At 47.6% G+C, this 10892-nt stretch overlaps 1 long non-coding RNA gene across 2 annotated transcripts; it reads right to left on the bottom strand.

Annotated features, from left to right (window-relative positions):
* Positions 1–105: 105 nt before the first annotated feature.
* Positions 106–2822, bottom strand: LOC147260819 (uncharacterized). Of its 2 annotated transcripts, XR_015116159.1 has the most exons (4): positions 2072–2822; positions 848–1019; positions 518–643; positions 106–367 (listed from the first exon to the last, which is right to left on the bottom strand). It is a non-coding gene; the product is annotated as an uncharacterized LOC147260819 (long non-coding RNA). The 2 variants fall into 2 exon arrangements; XR_015116158.1 differs by having other exon boundaries at positions 518–1019.
* Between the last annotated feature and the right edge of the window lie 8070 nt (positions 2823–10892).

A 10892-nucleotide genomic window follows, 5' to 3' on the forward strand; every position in this document is an offset into this window, starting at 1 on the left:
AAAGGCTCTGACATCTGCAGTGCTGAACTAGGAGTCAAAGGCTCTGACATCTGCAGTGCTGAACTAGGAGTCAAAGGCTCTGACATCTGCAGTGCTGAACTAGGAGTCAAAGGCTCTGACATCTGCAGTGCTGAACTAGGAGTCAAAGGCTCTGACATCTGCAGTGCTGAACTAGGAGAAAGCTCAGCATCCAGAAATGTTCAATAATATGTTGTTTACAATGCACTCAACAGTCCTATTTTGAGCAATTACAGACTTGTTTTATCTACTTACATGGCCCAAATTGCCCTGGGGGTCTGCCAGATAAGGGAACAAGGCAGTGATGCCCATTGCACATTCCTCTTTGACACGCCTTGAAGGACTTGCCCTACAGGGTACACACACACACACACACACACACACAAGATACAAACAAAAGTATTGTTTCCTGATGCCTTCTGCAAAAAAAGGCTCTTGGTCTGCACCAATTAAAACAAAAAGTGTACATTGGGTGCTCATGTTCATAATGCCGTCATACCCATGTTCACTGGCCATGTGTGCCACCAGTATCTTCACCATGTCACGTCTCCGAGAATCTGTCAGACTTTTTGTCTGAGCATGCTCATTCATGATCCTCTCCCCTCCAGGTTTCTCCTTCAGAATCCTTTCAATCATCGAAGTGGGAGAAGGTAAACGACTATTCTGTCAATCTCAGGTTGCAACACGAAGGGGGCTGAGTCAAAATGACAATATGAAGGCACGAGAATAAGTGAGTGGCCACCATCCCCCCTTTACTTCAAAACTGTACATGGGCTTTTCCCCCTTATCAGAATCAGCATCTCGATTTCAAACAGTCATCAAGGCTCACCTGAGCGAGACGAGTCTGGTCAGCTCTGTTACTTCGGGCAGGACTTGGCTGCAAAATGATGACGTCATCAGAGTCCCCCTCGTTTTCCACACTGGAGCTGAGAAAGGAGCTTCTGGAGCTGGCAATGGAGTGGCTTGAGGGGCTTGCTGAATCTAGCAGTCCAGGTGTGATACTATCAGCAAGAGGGGATCATTTGCAACACGTAGAATGGAAAAAGATTATGTTCGATGAGGATGGATCCATGTTGCATTACATTGGGTGTTTTGAAACAAAGAGCATTTTGAAGTGCAAAAATACTTCACATTCTAGGTTAGCAAGGACTGTGTGCATTATATGACTCCGAGTAATAAGTGCCACACCTTCAGGATGTGAGCCTTGAGGTAAACGCACCTCAAGCACACCCAGGTGTGGTTTATTCACAAGAAACGTAAACGCCTACTCATCAACCTCAGTGTTCAGATCGTCATAGACTTTTAAATCCAAGATTGGAATTGCAAATTTCTTGGAAACTGCAGACAAAACAAGATTGCACAACATTGATGAATCTGACTGCAATGTATTTATTTTATTATTATTAAAGGCCATGCATCTGTGTCACTATAATTCAAACCACTTTAACCATTAACCCATTTTGGGCGGGAACACCTCTTGGTGTTTTAAGCATTATAGCGTCATGCTTTAACTGTTGAAAAATAGAAGATCTACAAGCGCAAAGTCTGCCCCCGAGTAGTGCACTATGAGCTTGCAGATCTGATATTTTTTCAAGAATCTTGAAAAGGTGCCTAAAATCTTTCACAGTCAACATTTGTAACACAAATCTTTGCTTCTGTCCCTGAAACAACAGATATTCAGATGGGGGTCTGCGGCCAAAGACATATAATTTTGGGGGATCCTTGACATGAAATATTGAGCGCCACTGATACAAAAACATAAGACTTTTTTGTTGTTCTTTTCAGAAAACTGTTTGAATATCAATATTAGCAGATATACAAGCTTGTAGTGCACCACTGAGTGCTGTTTTGTGAGCTCGTACAACTGCCATTTTTGAAAAAGCATTAAAATTTGTGCAAATATTTGTCTAAATATAATTTTTTAAAGCAAACATTTTCAACTCAAATCTTTCTCAGGGCCCCTGGAACAACATATTTATAGATGGGGGCTGCAGTCAAAATACACTATTTGGTAGATGACAATTCTATTCCATGTGCAATTTGTTTCACTCACCACACTCCAAAAATGAATTGAAGGTCAGTTGCCCTTCATAGCAAATGGACTTCTGCCTGTGGAGACACTTCACCCTGACAGCTTGCATCCTTTGAGGCAAATAAAGAGATACAATATAACACAAGTGGACTCTTGGTTGTGCAATAAAACCTCAAGAGTTAAAGATCTAGAAGGGTCAAGAGCTAAAGAATCTAGAAGGGTCAGTTTGGGTTAGCAACTCTCCATTTAGCTGGGGACCACCTGGAATTCGCTCAAGGACAACTGGGGGTCCCCGGACTACTTGTTGAAAACCACCGACATCGGGCACAACAGTTCAGGCATTGACTATATGATTTGACATTATATGATTCGAAAATTCAGCGTTTTGTAGATGTACGGCGGACGAGATATGAAGGACAAGCAAACCAAATCACTCTGTTCAGAGTCAAACACACGTGTCTCGGCGAGTGCGGCCACCATTAAAACGTCGAACAATTGTTCCGTCTCCTGTACGATGTCTACTTGTCTTGTTGCATAGTTTATCGATGTCAGTTTTTGTATGGATAGTTTTATGACCACAAAAAGCCTGCTCAGGGGCTGCAGATGGAAAGGAGCTTCAGGGTTAATTCTGGACGATTCACATGAATGTGAAAACCGACATATTGATTTTTAATGTGAACCATCCCTCCCTTGTAAATACACGAATGAATATGCATGATATAGCCTTGCCAATACTGTTCCTAATAATTAGTAGTACTCCTGGTGCTAGCAAACATGCTAACGTCTGTGGGTAAGTAGCTGTGGCCAGCTGAAAAGTTGCAAATCAGTAACAAACATTGCTGTTTACTAAGTTAAACAATAATAGTCTGACCTGGTTTCTGATCCATCAAAGTGAGGAAAAATATGAAGTCCAATGTACGGTATTATTGTGGTCCCGTCTGCAGACTCTGCGAGTGCTGAGTAATGCCGATGCGGAGAAGTGCGGGCTGAGACAATGGCGCCTTTAGAATTCAAAAACCTGGACATAGTAGGCGGGGCCTTGCTGTATTACTCCAATAGAAATTCTTCTGGAAAATTGCTCTCACTCTATTGGTCACAGGAGATATTTATGACTCCAAATGAGTAGATACGACTACTGAAGAGGAAAATAATAACTCTAAAATAATTACTCTGGGAAAATTACTCCCCAGTTTTTCCTCTGGTCCAGGAGAGACCTGGTCTCTGCTACCAGTTCTAGTCAACACGTGGCAGCAGCGTTCTGGACCAGCTGGAGAGTCTTTAGGGACTTATTAGTCCAGCCTGGTAGGAGGGAGGTGCAGTAATCCAGCCTGGAAGTGACAAAAGCAGGGACTAGTTTTTCTGCATCTTCTTGAGCCAGGATGTGTCTGATCTTAGCGATGTTACGTAGATGGAAGAAGGCGTCCTGGAGATTTAATGTGGGAGTTAAAGGGTCCTGGTCAAAGAGAACTCCTAGGTTCCTTACAGTGGTGCTGGGGGCCAGGGTGGTGCCATCCAGGGTACCTGTCTCATCAGATCAGGTGGTCCTCAGGTGTTTGGGCCCAGCACCAGAACTTCAGTTTATCAGAGTTTAATAAAGGAAATGATGGTCCTTCATGTTTCCTGTCCTTCAGACAGGCCTCCAGTTCAGTCAGCTGGTTTGTTCCATGTGGATCATTGATGAGTTCAGCTGAGTGTCGTCTGCATAGCAGTGAACATTAATGGAGAGTTTCCTGATCATGTGACCTGAGGAAGCAGGTACAGGGTGAAGAGGACTGGTCCAAGCACAGACCCTTGAGGAACACCAGAACTGACTGTAGTGGTCTCAGAGGAACCATCATTAACTGGTACCAACTGAGATTACCCAGTAAATATGACCTGAACCAGTTTAGTGTGGTTCCTTTCATACCAGTGACAGGTTCCAGTCCCTGTAGAAGGATATGGTGGTCAATGGTATCAAAGCTGCACTGAGATCTAATCAGACCAGCACAGAGACCAGTCCCTCATCTGGTACCAGTAGGAGGTCACTGGTACCTTTGACTAGTTCTGTTTCTGTGCTAGGATGAACCTGGAACCTGACTGAATCCTCCAATCAGCTGTTGCTGTGGAGAAGTCCCAGAGCTGTTTAGCAGCTGCTTTCTCCAGAACCTTGGAGAGAAAAGGAAGATGTGATGTTGGTCTGTAGTTGGTAGAACTTCTGGATCCAGGCTTGTTTATGAGGAGGGTTTCATTCCTGCTACTTTAAAGGACTGAGGGACGGAACCAGATACCAGCGCCACATTGATCATATCTAAGAGGGAGGGGCTAACGAGGGGAGAGAGTCTTGGAGCAGCTTAGTTGGGATGGGGTCCAGGAGACAGGTGGAGGTTTAGAGGAGGACATTATTGAACTGAGCTCATGAAGGCTGATGGGAGAAAAACTATCCAAGTGTGTGTCTGGTCCTCCAGCTGCCTCTAAGGTTCTGGGTTCTAGGGGCCATGTTGTCAGCTGATGGCAGCAGGAGAAGAAGTTTCTCTCTAATCAGGAGAATTTTGTCGTTAAAGAAGTCCATGAACTCTTTGCTGCCCAGGGAAACAGGACTACTTGGTTCAGTAGAGCCGTGGCTCTCTGTCAGTCTGGCTCCAGGACTGAAGAGGAACCTGGGTTGTTCTTGAGTTACTCTATTAGTGCTGAGTAGTCGGCTGCTCTGGTTCTACCAGGGGCTTTCTTCTAGGTTCTAAGGCCATCTTGCCAGACTCCATGTGACTCCTCCAGTTTGGAGCAGCGCCATCTTCTCTCCAGTTTCTGGGTTTCTTGTTGAAGCTGTCAGGTTCCAGAACCGTACCAAGGTGCTTGTTTCCTTGGGTTCATAGTTTTCTACTTTAGGGGGCCAGCAGAGTCCAGAGTTGTTGCTAAGGTGCCTTCTGCTCTATGGATGAAATGATCAGTTTGGGAGGGACTAAGGTGGACAACAGCGCCCTCTGTTACAGTGGGACATGACACTGAATTTAGCACCAATGTGTCACCAGTGGGTCAATAAGAGGTCCCAAAGTAGGAGGAAAAAGGAACTGAGATTTGGCGAGGCTCAGAAGACTGGATTCACTCAAGGAGTGCAGAAGGACAAGGCTGAACACAAAGAAGTTCAAGTGGCACCGTACTTTATAATTGTGAATCCATAAATATGAGACAGTGACAAGATTACCAGGATGGAAAAACATGGCCATGAGGAAATATTTACAATACGGACGCTCTTCAGACCAATAAGACCAGTAAGAAGCATTCCACAGTGCACTGATTGTCCTGGTGTCTGACCTGGAGGTCAGAGGTCAACACACACACAGTCCAGCAGTTCTCCTGGTTGATTGTCAAAGGAGGAGAATGTCTGAGTGTGGGAAGGAGGTGACTGTGATGGTGATTGTGTGGATGGGAGCTGGGCAAGCGTGTGTGTGTGTGTGTGTGTGTGTGCGCGTGTGTGAGGAAAAAGAGGAGAGGACAGCAAAAGCGTTGCCTGCTCACGGGGGCGGAGCCTCCTAGCAGCCCAGCCAGAGCGGTGGAGGTCCAGCACCTTCCTCCAAAATCTTGTTTGTTCTGGTTTTGTTTCCTGTTGGGAATATATAGAGCTCGCTGAAGGGGAAGGATGTGGGAACTTGGAAGAACTAGAACTAGTTTGACCCTGTAGAGGGCGCAAGAGAGCAGCCTATGAGGAAGTGAATGGACTGCGTTGTTCCTGTGCTGTTTCTGCCTCCCCAGTGAGCCTCTCATGGCAATAAAGGTTTGAATGGATATTCCCTCCTGCAGTTTCGACAGCTTTACAATCAACATCTCTGATTGGTGTCCCACATCCACACACTCCACATTTTGAGTGGGTGTTCTGGGCCTGTTCTGAAGACAGCACAGACCACTGAGTCAAACTAGGATGTGGAGTGACTTCAGGATCATTTCAAAATAAAAGCTTTCCATTCTTGAGTGTCCAAATAAAGGCATGAAAGCACAGACCACGGCTATTAGAACTCCTCCATGAAATTCAAGCGTCGGCTTCAGCTCAGGGCCAAACACACCTCCTGTCTTCATGAGCCCAGCATGGTTCTCCCTTCTGAAGCTGGGTGACTCTGCCCTGGTGTCACACACCATCTCCCCTTGGAGAAATCTGCCATTTGCCATCACCCCTGTACACAAGAGAAGATGAAACTTGGAGTCAAACGTTAGGAGCCATGAAACATTGCAGGCTGCTCTGGGTGCTGGTAAAATGTAGCCACAATTGTTCAGATGCTCTCGATGTGGAGACATTTTCTCTCCTTCCAAAAGAAAATCCCATGGCCTACCTTTTCCTTTGTCTCCGTCAAAGTCTTTGATGGAGAGGCCCCTCCACCTGGGCTTCATCACACTCTTGATGAGCTCCTTCTTGGTCGACATGTCCTCTTTATGGGGTGGCGTCCACAGCTTCAGCAGCGTTTCCTATTTGGGTTTGTTTGTTCCCATCTCAGGCTCTCCACACATCTGTCCAGCTGCTGCTGAGTTGGTTGGCCACGTCTGAATTTGGCTGGAAGAGAAAAAGAACTTCCGTCAAAATTTGATTGGCGGAGCCTGTTTTCACCAGAGGGTTTGATTGGCGGAGCCTGTTTTCACCAGCAATTTGATTGGCGGAGCCTGTTTTCACCAGAGAGTTTGATTGGTGGACCCTGTTTTCACCAGCGGTTTGATTGGCGGAGCCAGTTTTCACCAGAGAGTTTGATTGGCGGAGCCTGTTTTCACCAGCAATTTGATTGGCGGAGCCTGTTTTCACCAGAGAGTTTGATTGGTGGACCCTGTTTTCACCAGCGGTTTGATTGGCGGAGCCTGTTTTCACCTGAGAGTTTGATTGGTGGACCCTGTTTTCACCAGCGGTTTGATTGGTGGAGCCTGTTTTCACTAGCGGTTTGATTGGCGGAGCCAGTTTTCACCAGAGAGTTTGATTGGTGGAGCCTGTTTTCACCAGCAATTTGATTGGTGGAGCCTGTTTTCACCAGAGAGTTTGATTGGCGGAGCCTGTTTTCACCAGCAATTTGATTGGCGGAGCCTGTTTTCACCAGAGAGTTTGATTGGTGGAGCCTGTTTTCACCTGAGAGTTTGATTGGCGGAGCCTGTTTTCACCAGCAGTTTGATTGGTGGAGCCTGTTTTCACCAGCGGTTTGATTGGCCGAGCCTGTTTTCACCAGCAGTTTGATTGGCGGAGCCTGTTTTCACCAGCAGTTTGATTGGCGGAGGCTGTTTTCACCAGAGAGTTTGATTGGTGGAGCCTGTTTTCACCAGAGAGTGTGATTGGCGGAGGCTGTTTTCACCAGAGACTTTGATTGGCGGAGCCTGTTTTCACCAGCGGTTTGATTGGCGGAGCCTGTTTTCACCAGCGGTTTGATTGGCGGAGCCTGTTTTCACCAGCAGTTTGATTGGCGGAGCCTGTTTTCACCAGCAGTTTGATTGGCGGAGGCTGTTTTCACCAGAGAGTTTGATTGGTGGAGCCTGTTTTCACCAGACAGTGTGATTGGCGGAGGCTGTTTTCACCAGAGAGTTTGATTGGCGGAGCCTGTTTTCACCAGAGGGTTTGATTGGTGGAGCCTGTTTTCACCAGCTGTTTGATTGGCGGAGCCTGTTTTACCAGCGGTTTGATTGGTGGAGCCTGTTTTCACCAGAGAGTGTGATTGGCAGAGCCTGTTTTCACCAGAGAGTTAGATTGGTGGAGCCTGTTTTCACCAGCAGTTTGATTGGTGGAGCCTGTTTTCACCAGACAGTGTGATTGGCGGAGGCTGCTTTCACCAGATAGTTTGATTGGTGGAGCCTGTTTTCACCAGCAGTTTGATTGGCGGAGCCTGTTTTCACCAGCAGTTTGATTGGTGGAGCCTGTTTTCACCAGCAGTTTGATTGGCCGAGCCTGTTTTCACCAGAGAGCTTGATTGGTGGAGCCTGTTTTCACCAGCAGTTTGATTGGCGGAGCCTGTTTTCACCAGCAGTTTGATTGGCGGAGCCTGTTTTCACCAGAGAGCTTGATTGGTGGAGCCTGTTTTCACCAGCAGTTTGATTGGCGGAGCCTGTTTTCACCAGCAGTTTAATTGGTGGAGCCTGTTTTCACCAGCTGTTTGATTGGCGGAGCCTGTTTTCACCAGAGAGTGTGATTGGCGGAGCCTGTTTTCACCAGAGAGTGTGATTGGCGGAGCCTGTTTTCACCAGAGAGTGTGATTGGTGGAGGCTTTTTTCACCAGCAGTTTGATTGGTGGAGCCTGTTTTTCACCAGAGAGTTTGATTGGCGGAGCCTGTTTTCACCAGCAGTTTGATTGGCGGAACCTGTTTTACCAGCAGTTTGATTGGCGGAGCCTGTTTTCACCAGAGAGTTTGATTGGCGGAGCCTGTTTTCACCAGAGAGTTTGATTGGCGGAGCCTGTTTTCACCAGCAGTTTGATTGGCGGAACCTGTTTTACCAGCAGTTTGATTGGCGGAGCCTGTTTTCACCAGAGAGTTTGATTGGCGGAGCCTGTTTTCACCAGAGAGTTTGATTGGTGGAGCCTGTTTTTACCAGCAGTTTGATTGGTGGAGCCTGTTTTACCAGCAGTTTTTCTTCAGGGCCTCACATGGCATCATAACAACATCCTCTGGTCTTCGAGCCTCACATGGTCTGAGGAGAAACTCCTGAGAAAACCTTTAACAGGTAAAAAGGAGAGGAGAGGGGAGGAGAGGAGAGGAGAGGAGAGGAGAGGAGAGGAGAGAGAGGAGAGAGGGGAGAGGAGAGGAGAGGAGAGGAGAGGAGAGGAGAGGAGAGGAGAGGAGAGGAGAGGAGAGGAGAGGAGAGAGAGGAGAGGAGAGGAGAGAGGGTAGAGGAGAGGACAGGAGAGGCCTCCATGTGGCTCATGGAACCCTGCATGGAGAGACCTCTGTGAATCTTCTCTGTGTCCACAAAGCCACGGCGGTGGAACCAAAGATCTCCCATGTGGACTCATCAGACCAAAGCCCAGATGTCCTCTGGTCTGATGTCCCCTCCTTGAATGTCTTGGTCCAAACCAATGTCCTGCCTGCTGCTCTTCCTTAGCAGTGGTTTCTTAGCAGCTGTTTGACTCCAAAGGCCTGATTGGCGCCGTCTCCTCTGAGCGTTGATGTAGAGACGTGTCTGCTACTAGAACTCTGGGAGGCTTTTATCTGGGCTCCAGTCTGAGGAGCTGCTAGCTTGGGATTCCTGAGGCTGGGGACTCAGAGGACCTCAGGAGACTCTTGGTCTTCCTGTGCTGGGGCCTTTGTTGATGACTTGATGAGCAATCTCCTGTCCATAGGAGCAATGATCCAAATATTGATGAGATTTTGGTGATCAGGCAACACCAACACAGAAAATCCCAGAATATCAAATTGGAGAGTCGCACACAGGAGTTTTCTGCTAAATAAAGGAGAGCCCTGATGACATTTTGGACTCCAATAAAGAAAGTCCTGAACGAACCACTGGTCAATGTTTCTCTTCATTTTGTAATCCCTCCTATACCATGGGGAAGTCATGGTGTCTGGCTTGGAGCGTCTGTCTCCGTGTCACAGGGACAAGCCACAGGACTTTCCAGAGAGTTCCACAAACCTGAGAGAGCAAACTGCCAGGACCTCCCGTGACAGAGCTGGAAGGAAAACATTGAAATCCTCACTTGAGAAGGTGGGGCAGGAGAACTGGAGACAATGAGATGCTTTGTTATCAGGCTGTGTCATCTGTAGCTAGCAGCTAGGTAGCTTAGCTTAGCATATCAAACCAGAAGTGACAGGACTCACTCTCTGTTACTCCTGTTTAGAAGGATTCCACGGTGGGTTTCTGCAGTGGAACTCCCAATAAGAGATCAAATAGAACCGTTCCACAGTGGAACCCTGTCGCCCTGCACTGGAAACTGCTTTCAACCAATTCTACAGTCCAAAAGGTCTCAAGAGGTCAACACACTCACCGTCACCTGGGAGCTGAGCCGCTCTCTCAATCATGGTCGTGTCCTGTTGGGGGTAAAGGACAGTGGAAGATGAGACGTCATCTTACAAAATAAACGCCACCACAAAGTTGTTTCTTTAGGAGGAAAACGCACAACACAATCTGGAGCAGGAACATTCAGCTGAAGAGGGAACAGAAGTCTGGAGGTGAGTAGGCAGGACTCAGAGAGGATGCCTGACATCTGGATGCAGGACAGGACGCTGATGCCAGCCAACATGAGGACGCTCAGGACTCCTGAGGCTCTCAGCTGACCCACTTCATGAACGTCTCCTGGTTTGGAAAACAGAAAACATCAGGAAGACCAACCCTGACGTGCACATTTCACGTCTCAAACGCCGCCGGTAGCTTCTGAACACATCTGGTCAGCAGAACCTGTTGACCTGAGGTCTTTCCTGCTGCATGTACCTGGTCTGGTGTGGCTACTGGCTGGAAATAGAAGCTGTGGCAGAAGAGCAGCAGCAGCGTGAGGAGACTGAGGACCAGCGCGTAGAGGCAGAGCTGCAGGAAGAGCCAGTGGTTGTCCTCTCCTACACAGTTGTTGATCCTGGAGGACAATGAACCCTTGAGATGACATCATCCACCTTTGTTGTGTTGACAGGACCCAACCTGCTGAATCTGAAGCTTTTGATACGTTTGTGTTTGGAACGCTGTTGACCTGCGTGTGTGTGTGTGTGTGTGTGTGTGTGTGTGTGTGTCCTCACCAGGGACAGTGCTGGTCCATCCTGAGTACCCAGTGGTCACAACGCTGCAGTGGTGGGACCTTTTAGACCTCATTGTCTCACATTTCCTGCACAGCGTCCAGTGCTGTTGCTCTGTGGCACAAAGAGAGAGAGCGATCAGCGGCGTTGTGGTGGTTCTGGCTCCAGCTGACGTGGTCACACACTCATGTAGCAT

The sequence above is a fragment of the Aulostomus chinensis genome, chromosome 5 (genome assembly GCF_037954235.1).
Source record: "Aulostomus chinensis isolate RoL2024-O1b breed Wild chromosome 5, RoL_Achi_v1.0, whole genome shotgun sequence".
Classification (NCBI taxonomy): Eukaryota; Metazoa; Chordata; class Actinopteri; order Syngnathiformes; family Aulostomidae; genus Aulostomus; species Aulostomus chinensis.